The sequence below is a fragment of the Alligator mississippiensis genome, chromosome 2 (assembly GCF_030867095.1).
Source record: "Alligator mississippiensis isolate rAllMis1 chromosome 2, rAllMis1, whole genome shotgun sequence".
Taxonomy (NCBI): Eukaryota; Metazoa; Chordata; order Crocodylia; family Alligatoridae; genus Alligator; species Alligator mississippiensis.
The window spans coordinates 252,039,735-252,058,230 of record NC_081825.1 but is presented as its reverse complement, the minus strand read 5'-3'; the positions used below and the strand labels follow the sequence as shown (position 1 = coordinate 252,058,230).

The following is an 18,496-nucleotide window of genomic DNA, read 5'->3' as shown; positions in this document are numbered from 1 at the left end:
TATGCCCTGCTGCCGCTTGCCCAGCCAGTGCAGGGAGGGCGCAATGCAGGCATGGCTCACTCCAGGTGGGAGCAGGTCATAGCCCTCACTCCCAGTGCTGCCTTACCCACATCAGTGCTGGGAGTGGGGCTCTACCTTGTTTCCATTTGTCAGCCAGTGAGGGGGGTGCGGGTTGTGGGTGTGGCAGTGCTGGGAGTGAGGGCTATGCCCTGCTGCCACTTGCCCCCTTCTGCCCAAAGCGAGCTGTGCCTGCATCCCTGCCCTTGCTGGGCAAATGGCAACAGGGCAGAGCCACCCACTCCCAGTACTGCTGCACCCACATCCCACCCCCCTGCCCCCCTTTCCCCCTCCCCAAGTAACGTGCCCCCCCCCGCCCCACCTGGGCAACTTGTTCCAGCCCCAGCTCCAATCCCTCCCTCCCTCCCTCCCCCACACCCCTTCTATCCCCCCTCCCCCAACCCCAACAGACTTACCAGCTGGAGACAGCTGGCAGCTGCCTGTTTAGTCTATGGCCAAATCTCTGAATCAGCTGCATCTTTTCTGAATCAATTCAGATGCTTCGAATTAATTTGGAGCTTTTACTTGGTCTCCCAATTCCATTTGGATTCAGAGATTTGGTCCCTGAATTGGGCTGAATTTCCTCTGAATCAAATCAGCTACTAAAGCTTCGCACAGCCCTAATGTTTAGTGCACTTGGATTCCCCTAACAGATAGATTGTTATATTGGCTTACCAATAGCTATTGGCTATTCAGGAGAATCTTAGCATGTCGAGAAATTGGAGCATCTTAGCAGTAGATGGAGAAAAGTACTGGTGGAAGAGACCATTATCTCCCAGTCACCTCCTAGAAAAGTCTTTTATGTGGATAAACATAGGAGCTATACTGGAGATAAAGTTATATAATTAAACATTCTTGTATTGTAAAGGCTACTGTTCCCCCTTAACAGTTCTTTCAGTTGATCAGCCTGAGCTATTTTTTATGTTTGTGAAAGAAGGAGCTCAGTCTGGAGAAAGTCTGTCTTGTGAATAATCCCGGAATCTATCACTGGTTGAGCTCCCTGAAGCATAACTACATTTCCGGGTCCTGTCTATCCTAGCTTCTGTAAGTCAGTGAGGTAATTATGGAAACATTGCTAATGGACATTATCAGTGACTCACTTTGAGCCATCCTCAAATATGAAGGACTGCTGCTTCTTCATTTAGATAATAAATAATCAGTGGGCTTGTTAGTTATTGTTTTGTTTCATTTTTAGTCCAGGGAATTAAGAACCTGATTATTTTCACTGTCGGTACTATTTTACACCACTTACGTCCTAGGTAGGTTTTAGTCATAGTTCTGGCCGTCTTTTGGAACTGACAGACTATGATGGTCAAGGGTATGAAACAGGTTTATAATTTACTTGTCAACTTAACTTAGTCATTATCAAGTTTTGAAACTGAAGTCTACAAACTGTTCCTTCAGTAACTAAGGGATATTGTAAATGTGTCTGACTACTACTTTCTAGTGATTTTGCTCATGTCTATAAGAAAGGAGTCATCCAAAAGTTTGTGGAGTTATCTAAAAAAGTAAACTATGCACTTTGGTGAGATTTTAAAGCTTTTGATATTTAAGGTATTCATTATGAATGTTTGTTTGCTTTACAAAAAATGTAGTTTCATTGTGAAAAATGCTGAGCCTCATTCGGGTAGATGTCAGTGTTCAGACACTGACCACTTTTGAGAGGTTTCACTGTTGCATTTTAGGGTGATAGATGAGCTGAAAAGCCTCTGTCCTGCAACTAGGTCAGTAACACTCAAGTCCCTAAGGAGGGCCAGCTGAGCCTGAACCTGCTGCTTGGTTCCAGAGCCAGAGCCACTCTTAAGAAGCTCTTGCAGCACCTGGCTCCTGTTGTGCAACAAACTGGCCTCAGTCTGTGTAGCACTCATCCATGTGACTTTCCTGGTGTCTGTTCCTGCATTCCTACCCATGCACCCAGTCCCTGAACTTCAGAAGCCCAGTTTGATGTTGGCTTGCTTTGTGACATCTGCTTCTAGTAACCCCTTGGCCCGGCACATGAACCCCGGTTTGCCTTCAGTTTGCTCCCTGACTGTGGATGGCGGTAACACCCCCGGTCCCCTACTATTAGGCTGAATGCCTCTGTGGACCCGAAAATAAGCAGTATTTTGCTCTAGGTGCTTTACACTTCCTTTTTCATGTTTATAACTAAAATAAAAAATCGGATGCTATCTTTCCAAAGAATTTTTCAGTTTTTCAGTAATCACTTGCAGATTTCTCTTTACATAGAGCCCTCCATCTTACTTTTCCTTTTTACGGCATGATTTAAAACAGTGGTGCCCACCATTTTCATTCCATTGGTTGGATGAGTGGTGCTAGTTCCAGATCTGGCTGCAGGGGCTTGTCTGCCTGTGGGGAGGAGGAGGGAGCGGGCAGGGAATAGCTCAGTCCCAATCTGGATGGGGAGGGGGGGGGGGGGCAGGGCGGAATGGAGCAGAGCACTTCAAATGCAAATGTTGAGGGGAGCAGCCTGGCTTCAATCCAGATGCAAGGTGGGGTGTAGGGCAGGGCTGAGCCCTGATCCAACGTGTAGGTTGGTGAGGAGATGGAATAACCTGGATGCATGGGAGCAGACCTGGCCTGGTCCCACTGTGTGGGCAGTGGCCTGGCTGAGGCTGGATCCAGCTGTAAGGAAATTTCACTGTTCTACCTCTGCCAAGTTTTCCAACCTGTGGTGATCCCTGCAGGCTAGCTCCATGGGCTGGATTTGGCTTGCAGTCCAGAGGCTGAGCACCCCTGATTTAAGATGATTTAGTTTTTAACAGTTTGTCTTGTTTTATGTGGGTGGGTTTTTAACTGCATTTTAAAATGTGTCATGCAACATCTGGGTTATTAATTATTATTATACAGTGACTATTTAACATTACATTTTCAGAAAAATAATAGTTTTAAAATTCAGTTGATGTAAGGCTACTAATCCTGAGTTTTATAACGTATCTTTTTAGTGTTTCCAAAGTTAAGGCAAGTATGATATTGTGTTTGCCAGATGTACTTTATAACAAGTTCACAAAAAGAAGGGTGAAATCCATTTCAGTTAATATTTTAAAAGAATATCCATCTTTCTCCAAGTAGCTAGATTTAATTATATCTTCATTTTATTTTTGATTATGTGGCCATATTAACAGTAGAACAAAGGCTTTTTAAAAACATATTATTTTTTGCTGGAGTCAACCACAATATCTTTGTTTTATTTCTTTTTTACTCCATTCTGTTTAATGATGTACACTAGATTTTCCCTGTTTAGAAATGTTTTATGTATCATCATTTTGATCTACTGTAGAAATCCCCTTTCAGTAATAACAGCTCAATAGGTTATTCAAGTACAGTACTTCAGCAGTCTCTTCTTTAATTGACCTCATCTCATTCATGGTGAAAGCTTTGAAGTAATCTGCCAGAGTTAGAATTTATGGTACATAGTGTCCTTCATTTCTAATTGGTAGTTCAGGTCTTATTTGCCCTTTTAGTATGATGGTATCAACTGATTAGCACTTTGAAGCAACATCAAGTGTTTATTTTACTGTGCAAAAGGAATTCATAGCAGAAAACAAAAATACATATTAATACAAAACATTTTTGTAAAAGGATAAATTCAGTCTGCATTCTCTTTTAGGATCAAGCATTTACTTCTGTGTTTATTAAACATGAATGTGGATATATATCATCCTACATGACAAAGTGGATGCTTCTCTGAGGGCCTGATTCAATGTGTTATATTCAATGGCCAGGTATAATTGGTTTGGTTACAATAAGACACAGACTGAAATCTCTGTTCATCTAAAAATAAATCCAAGACAAATATTTTTCTTGACTAAGTTTCTTTTAACTATGATCTCTAGGTTGCTGCTGCAGCTGGTGTAGTCTGTGCTTCCTTGGCAGTGAAACTTTGGAGTGCACAGCATGTCTATGGTTAACTCTTCTTTTTCCTGTCAGATTCCAGAAAAAATTCACCATGTTTTCACATTCCATGACTGACCTTCACTTTCATGTCCATCAGTTGCAAATGGCAAGGCTCTTGGGCCTACCGTCAAGTCCTTTCTGTTACCTTGAGGTATAAGTGTGTATGTCAAGACAAAAATAAAAATCTGCCAAAAGCAAAAACACACAGAGAGAATGGGATTTTCATTTTTGTAATACTGAAATCCTAATTTTTACTTCTTTTGAGCCCATAGCTTCAGTGATGTTGAATTGCAGTGAGCATCACAGATTAATTAAGAGTTGTTTAACAACATATTTCCATGATCAATAATAAGCAAATTGCATTTTAATTTCATTGACAGTCCTCTTGATCTTGTATTAGGATCACTTGATCTAAATCCTCTGTGCTGTTCTGTATACCTCATTTGTGTATCACATTGTGGTACAAGATACCAACCCTTTGAGGAACGGTCTGGAGTTTACAGCCAAAGCAAGCCTCTGCACAATTAAGGATCACTCCCTGTCTTGAACTTGTGCTGAGTTATACCCTCAGGAAAAGGAAACTATTACAGGTTGCAGCCTCCTCCAGTGCTGGGACACTACCCTTATCTTGGCTTCATCAACTATGGTTTTCTGACTGCAAGTTCAATGGCTTTGACTCAAGGCCATGACTCAAGAGTATTATGAACTTTAAACTGCATGCTTACTAACTAGAATGTTGCATAGTAGGAGCTCTGCTTCCTGGCTCAGAGGCTGCCCTAAAGGGACATGGATGCTTTTAGTATTCCTCTTCTTAAATCTTACATAACACTCTACTCATTTCCTCTATGGATTAAATCATTCTAGTCTTTTCACTCTCTTCTTATGCGGAAGCCTCTTCCATTCATCTACTTATTTGTTTCTTGGCTATGAATCTCTTCTCTTCCTATTGAAGTTCTTTTTAGATAGGGTGACAGAACTGAACATTGTATAACAAATGAAGGAACTCTATTGATTTTTATAATGGAATCCTAATTTTAAATTTTAATATAGTCCCATTTGGGTCATACTCTGGGTGAGATCCTGCCCCCTTTGAAACTAATAACAAAACTCCCTCTGTCTTCAGTGGACCTAGGATATCACTTCCTAATATCTGGTCTGCTTTCTTGTTCTGTTTGGCATTTGGTCTGATACTTGCATTGAGCTATTTATTATGAATTGTATAAATGTTCATCAGTTGTTGTGTTTCATTAAGTATATAACAATTTATATACTTAATTCAAATTGTTCCTTGGAATATGTTATCTGTTTTCTATAACCAGTTTTAGACCACACTTTAAGAAGAAAGTAGAGAAACTCAAGCAGATGCACAGGCAGGTGATGAAGGTATTAGAGAGATTAGAATACAAGCCATGTAAAAACAGGCTGAAGGAAATAGGTATATTTAGCACAGAGAAAAGGACATTAAGGATATTTGAAACCATGCTCAAAGATGATGGAGAAACATTGGGCACCTATACACAAGTAGTGAGGCTGCGCTGATGCACTGTAATTACATCACGTTGGAGCAGGCTTGATTAATTGAGTCTGCTAGAGCATGGTAATTACTGCGCTGCAGCAGTCTCCCATGTCTCCTGTATCAGCATCCCCATGCTTAAAACTTGCACTGGGTGCGCTTTATCTAAATCTTGTTCAATGAGCTTTATATAAAGCACCCCTGCCACCATTTTTAAGCGCAGGGATGAGGATACATGAGACACTCCAGGTGCTTTCATTAAAGTGACTCTCGGAGCTACTTTAATAAAAGCCCCCCTGCACCACTCCCGGAGCATGTGTATAAATGTCCCTTGTTCTTCCTTGTCACAGAAGGCAGGCTGTGGGCCAAAGGATCTAGTACATCAAAGCAGATTTAAATCAACTTTCAAGGAAAAAAAAATTAGCTGTAAGAACAATAGGACGGTTCTTGTGAAACAGTTAAATAAATTGCTTAAGGAAAATATAAAAACCTCTCATTGCTGAGGTTTTCAAAAGTCTGGATAGGCATTTTCTGGGATGGTTTAGGAATAGCGTATGCTCTATCTTTGCAGGGACTGGACTGACTAAGAGATCCTTGAGGTCTCTTTTGCCACTTTCATAGATTTTCATAGATTTTCATAGACATTAGGACTGGAAGGGACCTCGGAAGATCATCGAGTCCAGCCCCCCGCCCGAAGGGCAGGAAGTCAGCTGGGGTCATAGGATCCCAGCAAGATAAGCATCCAGTTTCAATCTTGAAGGTGTTCAATGAAGGCGCTTGAACCACCTCCGGTGGCAGGCTGTTCCAGACCTTGGGGGCTCGGACAGTAAAGAAATTCTTCCTTATGTCCAGCCTGAAACGATCTTGAAGTAGTTTGTGACCATTCGACCTCATCATCCCTTGGGGCGCTCTGGTGAACAAACGTTCCCCCAGATACTGGTGGTCACCCCTGATAAACTTGTAGGTGGCCATCAGATCACCCCTGAGCCTGCGCTTTTTCAGGCTAAAGAGCCCCAGGGCTCTCAGCCTGTCATCGTAGGGTCTGCTTCCCTGACCTCTGATCATGCGTGTGGCTCTTCTCTGAACTCTCTCAAGCTTCTCCACGTCCTTTTTGAATTGTGGAGCCCAAAACTGGACGCAGTACTCCAGCTGCAGCCTCACTAAGGCCGAGTACAGGGGGAGAATGTCGTCCCGGGATTTGCTTGAGAAGCATCTATGGATGTAAGCCAGCGTTTTGGTCGCTTTACTAGCCGCAGCATCGCATTGCAGGCTCATATTCATCTTGTGGTCAATGATGATCCCCAAGTCTCTTTCTTCCATAGTGCTAGCCAACAAAGCACTGCCGAGCCTATAAGGATGCTGCGGGTTTTTCTTCCCAAGGTGGAGAACCTTGCATTTATCGGCGTTGAACACCATCAGATTCTCGTCCGCCCACTTGCTGAGCCTGTCCAGGTCAGCCTGGATCACCCGCCTGTCTTCTGGTGTGGATGCTTTGCCCCAAAGTTTGGTGTCACTCTTCTGGTGTGGATGCTTTGCCCCAAAGTTTGGTGTCATTTGCCCCAAAGTTTGGTGTCATACACTTGTGTATTTCATCTGCTTATATTTTTCCTGTCACTTAGTATCGCTTGGTATTTCTTAATTTCTATCAGTCTCCTCTAGTCTTGCCTATTGTAGGTGACTAAACTGGGTCCAAACTGACTGAAGGATTGGGAAAACATAGTGGACTACAGTTTATTTGTGCCCCTTTGGCCTCCATGATTCTGTGCAATGGGTTGGAGACCTAGACCCATGAAACAGGAAAACATCCTTATACAGAAAGGGACATAACTATGTGTTTACATCACAATGGGATTATGCTGGGACTTAAGCACATGTTTAAACATAGGCAGATCCAGGATTTTATGAAGGAGAATGTGGGAGCTGTGACCAGTCCTAGTGCTGCAGGGGTGGCTATACCCCCCCCACTCTCAGCTCTCCCCTGAACAACAGAGTGCGTGACCACGCCACGGGAGCAGCAGCTAAAAACATTTTTGGAGTCCTGAATCAGGTAGAAATCTCCCTCTGCCCACTCTTGGCACACCTTGATGCTCAGTGGAACTAGCCCTTCCCTCTGATTTTTCCCCTCTCCTGTCCACTACTGCTCTGGATGCCCCTGGAGCTCTCTCTGCCCCAGAACTGCTCCTGTCCTGTTCCACCTGGGCTGCACAGGGACTTGGGCTCTGCCAGGAATGGTGGAAGTAGTGGCAATGACAGGCAGGTTCCCTAGCCCCATGCCAACTCTTGGGCAGGCAGGAATATCAAGAGGGTTGGGCATGGAGGAGGAACTTGTTCACCACTGTCACTGTTGTGACCAAGCCCAGCTGGAGTGGGACAGGAGCAGCTCTTAGAGCTTCCCCTGCCTCTGGGGCAGCTGGAGACAGTGGGAACACAGGCAGCAAATGGGAGAGGGAGCAAAGGGGAGGGGAGGGCAAGGGATAGGATGTGAGGCTGAGCATAGAGGGGAAGGGAGGGGTAAAATTCTGCCTTGATTCAAGGACTTAAGAAAAATCTCTGGCTTCTGATTAAGAGGGGAGTATGGTTATGCTACTGCACCCCCTCTAGCTGTGCCCCTGTGCTTAAATGACTTTCTGACCCAGGCCTTAGATTCCAATCTATGCTACTGTTTAGAAAGAGTAAATATCCCTTTCAATAATAGCCAATGTAATTTTTAGTAGTAGTTAGTAATATTATTAATAAAGACTATTAGAAAAACAGTTAAATGCCATATAATTAATGAAGTATATTCTCAATTAACCCCGGCCAACAAGACTGTTATATATTTGTCTGAGAGCTCTGGTTTTTAGCTGTCATACTCAGTACTTCAAGTTACAAACACAATTTTCTCCACTCTTCATGAAACATCTTGTAAAGCAGTTTACAAGAGCTACTGATTCTGATGGGCAGGGATATGGTTATTGCTCACTTACATAGTTCTAGCATGGACCAAATAATCTGTCATTTCTTTTATTATGAACCTTGGAATAAAGGATTGTAAATATAGCAGATCAGAAAAGAACAATTATAGATGTATTTGAAGTATTGGATTCACCTTATGATTTTAATCCAAATCTGAATGATTGCAACAAGGGGTAATAACCTGTTACTTTACTATAATTTCTTTTCAGTTATTTAATTTTACTAGTCAGTGTCCATTTTGGATCTATAACCTGAATGAACTCTAATTACTATATACAATTTATTTTCCTGTGCTAAATGATTATCTCTAAAGTGCAATTTTATGATTAGCAGAGACTGAATTGATAAACTAAGCTAGTGTTGATTTTCCCCTTGGGTGTAAAACAGGTAAATTTATAATGAAAGGATGTTGTGCTTGGATTTCAAATGAAGGTAAAGTCTACTCTGTTGCATAAGTTGCATGTTTAAAACCAACTAATCATTCTCAAATTAAGAGAAGCATATTAAAATTGAACTTAAGAAATACAGGATTTAAAGATAAATCAAGGATGTTGACTACTTATAAATATTAATCTTTTTCCCCCAGAAATTAATAATCTGTGTGCAAACTAAGTAAACATGTTTGTTGCTTGTTTACCTGTACTAGGGTACATTGTTTAAAATCCTAGGTAATATAATACCATGGCAGTCAGAAGAGTATATATTGCAATATAAATTATAAACCAAAGTCCAGAGGGTCATATCCTCAGGTGGTGTGGACTTTCATAACTACAATGAGTTTAATGGAACTCATCTTAAACAGAAGATATTTGGCAACCGTAGGTTTTTAAAATATCTCATATGAAGAACAGACTATGTTCTTCTCTTTTACCTTAACAAGCATATTATACATTATGGTTGGAAGAATGATTCCTTCCCAAAATTGTTCTTATTTTAAATGTGTATGTTTTAGTTGAGGCTTAAAATTCTTAGAAATGCTTAAACAGATGGCAGCAAATGAGTTCTGAGAGTTAAGGATATAATAATACCCTATTATGGACTTAATCTGGCAAACATTACCCGCATAAATTAGTGACGCTACTCATCGTAGTAAGCTTTTCAGGATCCAGTCATGCATTTGTTTTGAATTCTCTTCTTTTTCATACAGTGTCACTGTTGCATTTAGGTGAAAGAATACACTGAAGTTACTACAGTTGTTTGCTGGTAGCAAAAAGTGTCATTAAGTTTGTAAAATAAACACAAATCATATTTCTGCTGTTATAAACTCATAATGTCTGGAATTTCTTCCAAGAGCAAAACTTTGCAAGCTTATTCTCAGCTTAATGGTAATTTGTATTTCTAAAGAAGTATGCACATGTAACAATGACATAGTAGTAACTTATAGCAATATGACTTGATATTGATCCAACTATTACATTTAGCAATAGCATCAAATTGTGTTACTCCATGTAAAAATCAAAAGCTAGTGGTTATAAAAAAATACTTTAACCTTTTTTTTTATAATAGTTATATGCAGTGACCACTTTAAAAACAAACAAACTATAGTACAATTGTTGCTACTAACCCCATTTTATTCAGGTCTAAAGTTACAGTAATTCAGCTCTGGAGCATGCAATTACATTGTTGCTACAGGAGCACTGTTACAGCTGAAACGAACTCCGAGCAGCAGTCCTATCTCTGCTTTAAAAGTAAAGTCATGTTTCTCTGTAGTGTGTATGTAACAAAAAAGTTGTAAGATACTGAAAAAAAATTGAAAAGGCTCACAAGAGTAATGTAATACTAACTTGCTACCTTTGTACTTACTTTGACTAGACATTTAGCCATTTACTATATATGATATGTAGTCATATTAAATGAAGAGTCATAGTTAAGTCTTACTGGCTAGGTACAGACATTCAAAAAGCCTAAGGCAGAATTAATATAATTTATGCAGCTTTCTTTAAGTGGCATAGTTTAGATTGGTAGCAAACAGAACACACACTCACCCTTTGGTGGAGGCAGGGTGTGGGGGGGAGGGGGGGAGGTGCAAACTGTGTTCCACCATTTTTAAACCAGTCTGTGAGCTGAACTTCTGTTTTGTTACAGGTATAGAGTGGTTTCCAATCACTTATACTGGTAAGAGTGTAAGGTCTATACCTGGCCACTGAAACCAGCAGGCAGAACAGTAATTGTGATTTGGCTTCGCTTCTACTCTACCTTAAAAGTAAAGCTGTTTGACGTCATGGCTAAGATGATTTTCAGGGTCATACTCTATTATGGCTAGCTCAGTTAAAAACAAAACACCTCCCCTCCCCCCCCCCCACACACACATGCATGCGCATTCTGTATCTATCCTAATGGGTGCAAATTAAAATAATGATCTGTGATTACCTTAACAGCCTTAAAAAACAGCACCTTTACATGCAACATAGGCCACGTACAGACATAATGGGTGTGTACAGAAGTGCTTTGTGCACATTTTACAGCACTATAATTTAGAGCACTTTTTATAGCAATGTAAAGTTACAGTATTCTTAAACATGGCTGAAGTGCTGTGGTTGGTGGGGGTAGGGCTCTGAGCCTTCCTGCACTTTCCAAGCTAGGAGGCAGGGGGCACTCCACAGCCTCCTGGGGTTTCTCCACTGGTCAGAAGTTTGCCCAACATACAGAAGATATTTAAAGCACTGTAGGTTGGTATAGTGCTGTAAAATACTGCACTTCAAATTTAATACCTCATTTAACAAGGGTTTATTTAAAGCATTGTACCCATTTTTAAAGTGCTGTAAAGCTGTGCACTTCTGTTAAGTCACAGCAATAAAGTACTTCAAATGGTGAAAAAAAAAATTTCTTTACACACCCTATGATTTTACCTGGAGATTTGCTGCTCTACTGATAGAAACTAAGAGCATACAAGTGTTCATTCAGTTTCTCCCCTGGAAAACATGTCCCCTCCAAGAGAAGGTCTTTTAAGTTAAATTAACACCTGAAAGATCTCCCTTGGGAAAGAAGCTCTCTTTTAAAAATGAATACCTGTATGGCTCCTGTCCTGGCCTGATTTGGGAGGGGAGCTTAACCCTCTACTCCCCCTCCCTCCTGGATGACCTTGGCAGGGGACGGCAGCGATCTCAACCTCTTCCCTCAGATGAGAAACTGTCTTGTCTGTAGAACAGGCTGGGGGCTTTAACACACTGCCCCCTCCACTTTGCCATTATAAACTCAGAATGGGATGGAGGAGGCTGCTTCCTGCCTATTTCCCAAATGAAGGATCCCTGGTCTATGGAAAGTGCAAGGAGTCCTTCCCTGCCATGGATCAGGAGTGGAAGACCTAATGTTCCTCATGCTTTCCCCAGACTGATAATGTTATGTTTGTCCTGTGGCCTTCAGTAAATGACTGCAGCCACAGCAGGAAGGAGCACTGCCAGCCTGGCAAGCACAAAATATATTGGAAACAAAGTGAAACTTTGCCAGCATTGGCATTAGCAGGTTAAGCAGAAAGTAACTTTAGGATTACATATGCAGATTCAACACATTCATGCATCTCACAGGGATCAATCATCCCAGTCTGGTGAAGGTGTGGAAAGCAAGGGAAATTTTCCACTGCTAGAAATGAATGCCTGTTCATGGCCACAGAGTATCACAGGGCCAAAGGGGACTTCCCATTTTTTTTTGTTGCATGGTGAAGTATCTTCCAAATGTAAGATTAAAAAAAATCCTTTTTCTGTTGAAGACAGTAAATATAGAACAAGGAGCAATGGTCTCAAGTTGCTTCAAGGGAAGTTTAGGTTAGATATTAGGAAGAGTTTTCTCACTAGGAGGGTAGTAAAATACTGGAACAGGTTACTCAGTCAGATTGTGGAATCTCCATCCTTGGAGTTGAAGACCCATTTAGAAAAAGCTTTGGCTGAGATGGTCCTGCTTTGAGCAAGGAGTTGGACTAGATGACCTCCTGAGGTCCTTTCCAACCCTAATTTTTTATGATTTTAGTGTTAACACAGTGTCTCAGTCACCCACCCATCATTATGCTACTTGCTTAGGGATACTTTCTTAGGAAGGAGATGTGAGTTAAAACTTTCTCTGGATGTGTGAGGCATAAACCCCAAGGCATTTATACACACACATTTGTCTGCTCCAATGCACCAGACATCCGGTGCATCAGACCGGACTTGATTAATCACTTCTGCTTCACATGAGAGCTGATGCACCCAGCGCTGCATCACATGCATTTATATAAACAGTAAAATGCATGCCAGTGCCAAGAAGATGGGAGAAGTGCACTTTAAAACTAAAACACCTTTGATGAGTTTTAGTTCAAAAGCACACTGCCACCATTTTCTCAGTGGTGATGCACAAATGTATGTGCCGCAGCACTGGGTACTTTTAGAAGCACCACTTGATTCTTGTACTAAGCTATTGGGCAAAAGGTAGGTGTCACGGGATGGGGTCCTTAAGGATGGCCATGTTACCCTTAGGGCCACTCAACTGTGCCAGTTCAGCCCGCTGGGCACCCTCTATTCTCGCCCGCCACGTCTTGCTGGAATAATTGGTATAGGGAGGCTGCCTTTAAGCCTACCTAAGCACGGTTGTGATGGATTTCCCTGAACCCTATGGGTCCCATTTCAAAATAGGTGTCCCGGGACACGTCAGCCTTATGGGCTATAAGCCTTTACCATGCTCCAAGCCTTGCAGATGGTACTGCCGTTGTCTCACCTAGGCCTCGCTGTAATTGGTCCCCTTGTCCTCTCTTTCTGGACTCTCCGCAGCCGTGTCTCGCTCTGGGCCTCACTGGTGCCTGGGCTCTCCACAGCCCTGCAAAGTGCTGCACCCTCTCTGCACTCTCTCTGGTACCAGGGTCTGTACACCCCAAATGCTGTGCCCTCTCTGGCCCCAGGGGGTCTGTGCACCTGAAATACAATTCTGCGCCCCTCTGATGCCGGGATCTCTGTGCCCCAAATACAATGCTGCGCACTTTCTGGCGCCAGGGTTTATGCACCCCAAAGTGCCGTGCCCTCCCTGGTGCTGGGATCCCCATGCTGCAGTGGGCCCCCTATGAGGCCTCCTCCTTCCCCAAATAGCCTTACCCAAAACACTGGTGGTATGAAACAATAAACAAAACACAAGCGCCTGGGCTATAACATAATGCAAAAAAAAAGGGTGTGCTCTGTCCCCTTAAAAGCATAGAACTTCCTCTCTGTCCCTTAAATATCTTATGGGCAAAGGTACCTGCGTAGCTCATGGAGCCCCATTAGCCCTGGGTGCAACATATTAAACAGTTGTTGCGTCACTGGGCACTTCCTCCCTGGAGGCTCCTTCCCTTCTGGCTGCTAGCAGGGAACTGTCCCCCCCCCCCCCCCGGCCCCATCCTCGGATTTATATGGACCCAGGGCTTTGCCCCTTCTGGTCAGTTGACCATGTGCTATTTTGCTGTCTGGCTTATTGCTGTCTGCACCTGGGCTTCTTTGTCTCTCTCTTTGGGCTCTCTTGCCAGGCAGTTTCTGCCCTTCTAGGAGCAGGGCACCTTAGTGCCCCTGCAATAGTAGAGTCTCCTCATCTTTCCTTTCCTTGACAGTGAAATCAGCTTTAAGTTAGATACATTGGTTCAGGATGACATTACCCTCTGACTGAGTTGGATCCTGTAACAGGTTGCCAGCTAGCCTGTCTCAAATCAGTCCTTGAGCCCTTTAATCTGGTCACAGCAACAGTCTCTCTCTGGGCCCAGAAGTACAAACTGTAATGCCCTGGGTTCCTCTGCTTCCCAGGGGTCAGACAGAAGCAAACAATCCAACTCAACACACCTGTAGCATGCACAGCAACTTAAGCTTCAAAGCCTCAGGTTAATCTACACCACGGGCTCCGTTGCTATTACAAGACAATTCCAAAATAAACACTCCCAGCCAAGGTTAGTTCTCACTTGCCTTTCTGGTCTTTCTTTGAGGAGTCTTCTCTCTCCATGTTAACATTTGCGCCATGCCATGCCGCGCCGCCCCTCCCCTCCCCTCCCCGCCCCGCCCCGCCCCGCCCCGCCCCGCCAAGTCTTCCTCCACACTTCCTCTTCCTGTCTCCCTTTATATCTGAGTCAACCAGTCAACTTCCCCTCATTACTGATTAACTGAGCCAGCTGTGGCCCCTTATGTGTGTGACCTGTTACCAACTGGCTAATTACTACAGGATGCCAGCCTGCAGCCTGTTACAGATACCAATAGCATATCTTCCTTTAACTGAATAACTGAGATTAAGTCATCACCCAATAGGATAGGACAAAGTCATCAAGACACCTAGAGATGATAGGAAGCATTAATTGTAGATAAATACTGCTCAGTGAGACTGTGTTAGCAAGGAATCCAAAATGACTTAGAAACTATAGACTGATGTGGTCAAGGATCAGGATATATTTTCAAACCAGTTGATTATCAACTGTCAGCTCTCCAAAATGGTTTTCCTTTTTGCATCAACATTACCACTTCCTTGCTCAGGTTCAAGTCCATTCAGCTGTTTCTCAACTAACTGATCTCACCTAAGCATGAGGTAATCTTGGAGTGAGGAAATAATATGTGGTGAGGGATTAATACAGCCATGTGTCATCTTCATATGGCTGTTTCTTGAGTCCACATCATCTGACCAGTTTACCCACTGGCTATATGAAGATGCCGAAAAGAACTGGAAAGATAATTAATCTTTCTAGGACTCCGCAAGTCAGTGGTCAGTTGATGGAGATGCAGGTTCCATACTTTACTAATAGATGACTAGAATATGACATGAAGTATTTAAGAATTTGTGGCTAGGTTTTCTTTATGATGAGTACTCTAGGTCCGAGAAAAATGAAATATTTTAAACAGTATTTTTAAGTACATGGAAATATTAGGATTTGATTCTGCATTGTATAATCCCCGCTGAAGGCTGAAGAAGATAGCTGTAAGAAGCATATCTTACAGTGCGTTCCTGACTGTAGATGCAGATTCATCTTCAGTTCAAGCCAAAGTAAACTCTTTAAGGATTCATCTAAGTGATATAAAACCCATTTTGATGAGTTTGGTTTCTTAATATATCAAAGCTAACATTGATTTAACAGTGGAGTTGGCCACTTTAATTTGAAAAACACAAGAGCAATAACACTCTAAAAATGTTTTTCTTAGGTGATCTAAACCTCAGCTGTCTAAAGTGTAGCTGAATAATTTTTTATTGGCTGAATATAGCCAATATTAAATAATTGTGGAGTGATTTTAATGCTGAATCAGGATGTCCTAACCTCTTAGAGTTTCTGTATGAAGAATAACATTTCATCTGGAATATTAAGTAATTTTTTACATAGTTTTTAGGAAAATTGGGAAGTGAATATTCTCAGAAAAACAAAATAACATCCCAAATGTTAGGGTTTTCTTACTATAATAAATTTCTAAACTGTTTGAATTTTTTAAATTAGAAAAGGATTTAATATCATTACACTAAGTCACTGGCTCCCATTTTTGTAATGATATCAAGTGATTTCTGATGAAAAAGTATTCCTTGGTTCCATGTAAACATAACTAATACAGTTTTTCCACAGACAACCTTAGAACTATTTTTCAACGTTGCACCCTCTTACTAGAAATGAATCTAGTGTAGCTGTCCTTTATTATAGCCATCTATAATGACTGTAAAACCTCTTCTTGATTAATTTGCTGATTTTTGGTTTTAGGAATAGGAATGGGGGCAGGGTTTTTGGTTCTCAGGGATTTATTTGAACTATGTCTTTTGGAAAACTGAATTTGATATATATAATCTATTTTCTATAGGTCTTGTCTCCATAGCCTCTATAAATGAATACCTAAGTAGTTAGGTCACAATACCTAATTACCTTAATTAGTTACATATTTTACTGTGGCACTGCCTTTTAGTATACCCTCAAACCAAGCTTCCAAAGATGTTTTTGGCTGCATTTTTACTTGCGTAACTTAAATCTATATGCACCATTTTGTTCATACTTCCAGGGATATGTCTTTTGTGCAGTTGCTCTGTCTTATATTTTTACAATATTATTTACAATCCTTTCCCTGATCCTTCGGGTACTCACTCCCACATTTGCAGTAAGGCCAGCACAGCTCTGATTCAAATAAAACTCAGCAAAAGTCTTAATACTGACTTTCTTGAGCCATAACTTCTTAAGAGACCGTAGCTGTCTATTCTATTGTTTAAACCACTCTCAAAATAACTTAACTACAGCTATTTCAATAATTGAGTGGTAAAAGTTGCAGGACTCTAAATGTTGGTTTTAAAATTAGCTTCAATAAGGATACACTAATTTTGGACCTGTTGGTGAATTATATATTGAATTATAAATTTTTGCAGTTGCGTTGAAGGATGTTGATATACTTCCTTTCCAAAAATAATTCTTTCAGAATGAAAGATATTGGCAAGAAAAAGATCGTGCATGACACTGACTATAAGATCAGTCAAAGTTTTCGAACTCACCTGGTGCCTTGGGCCAGATGCAGACTGTGGGCTTCTTGGAGGCTGGATCTGGACTATGAGCCTCCTGAGGGACCAGATCTGGATCTATCTGTGGTGGTGAGGTGACTGGTGGCAGCAGGGCAAGCAGCTTCAGGAAGCCACAGGGATTAATGCAGCCATCGCTCAACCCCTACTGCCAAAACACGTGCCCAACAGGGCTCTATACCCTTGATTTTGGCCCTGCCCCCATTCACCCTTTGAATGCCTTTGAATTCCAGCCCTAGTCCCCCTACCAGGTCAGGTAACACGGCTCCATGGTCCAGATCTGGCCTGCAGGCTGTATGTTTGACAAGTTACAGCAAATGATACCAGACATAATCTACAATTTTTGATCTAGTTTCATTTTCTCTGTTTTATAATGACACAGCTTCAGTGGATATATGCACTGTGTCTTAGCATTGATATATCCCATTGTCTAATGCTAGAAATGTTTTGCAATATAACCTGGAATGTGATTAAAATCCTTTCTAATTTATCATTTAATATACTAATCTTTCTCTGTTTAAAACCTGTTAAGACAGTAAAGACAATGTTTATCATAGTGCATCAAAGGGAATCTTAATATATCTAGATGAATATAGCAAGTATCACATTTGACCTTTTTGAAAGCTTGTCAGACTATCACACCTCTAAATGTTGATGACAGTGCTTAAAGTAATGTAAAGTATAAAAAATTCTAGGTAAATATTTTTATATATAATAAAAATTAAGTTTTATAAAGCCAGCGACTTCAGTTGGTAGGATAAGAAACACAGAGGCTAGGGACAGACATTACACATAAAGCAGTTTAAGAGATCAGAAACTGGTTTAAACCTGTAACAGAACAGAGGTTTAGTGTACATTAACCAGTTTGAGAATGGCCGAAACCAGTTTGAGATAAACCTGGTTGAATGTAGTATCAGACTTAACTGATTTAAATCAAACCATTATGCAGTGTCTGTCCTATACCCCTTCCTGGTTTAAGTTAAACCAGAGTCCCCTAGCATCCTGGCATAGTCTCTGGGCTGGGTTCTCTATGCCACAGAAGAGCTGGTCCTGCCCCTCTTCTCCCTGGCTGGAGCTTTGGCAGAGACTACAGACATCTGCCTGGCTTCCTCCTGCTCCCCCCCCACCTCCCATTACCACTGCCTGTTCAAGCAGGGATTCTCCCCTGCCCTCTGCCTTACACAGACACCTCTCAGCATTAGCTAGTGTATCACCTGGGCTACGGTCCATGCTGTGGGAGACCGGACAAAAGCAGACAGGACAGTGTCAGCTTAGGGCTTTTTGGAGCTAATCAACAGGTAGCTGGTAATGTCCCTCTGTTCCTTCTTTGGAAAAAGTTGTTTAAAAAGAGCTTGAAATAATGAGAGAGGCTTTGTTTTGCTGATGGGCTGACAAATGCTAACAACTCCCTGTGTAACTCCTTGCTGTGTAACTCAATGTTCTGTTATCAACAGCGAGGGGGGAGGAACCCTTCCCTAATCAGAGCATCATGCCAGATCCTGGCCACCCCCCCCCCCACCCCAGAGCTCAGCACTGTGGAAGGGAAAGGAGGGCTATTCTAGCACACACACCCACAGCTTCTATCCTGAGCCATTGCGGGCATGTGCCTGCATTTTTTCAGTCCAGAGG

General features: G+C 41.9%; 1 protein-coding gene across 6 annotated transcripts in view; it reads left to right on the top strand.

Annotated features, from left to right (window-relative positions):
• The window catches only part of PRKD1 (protein kinase D1), a 279,741-nt gene that overhangs the window by 179,270 nt on the left and 81,975 nt on the right, over nucleotides 1-18,496 (top strand). The gene's annotated exons all lie outside the window — the stretch shown is intronic.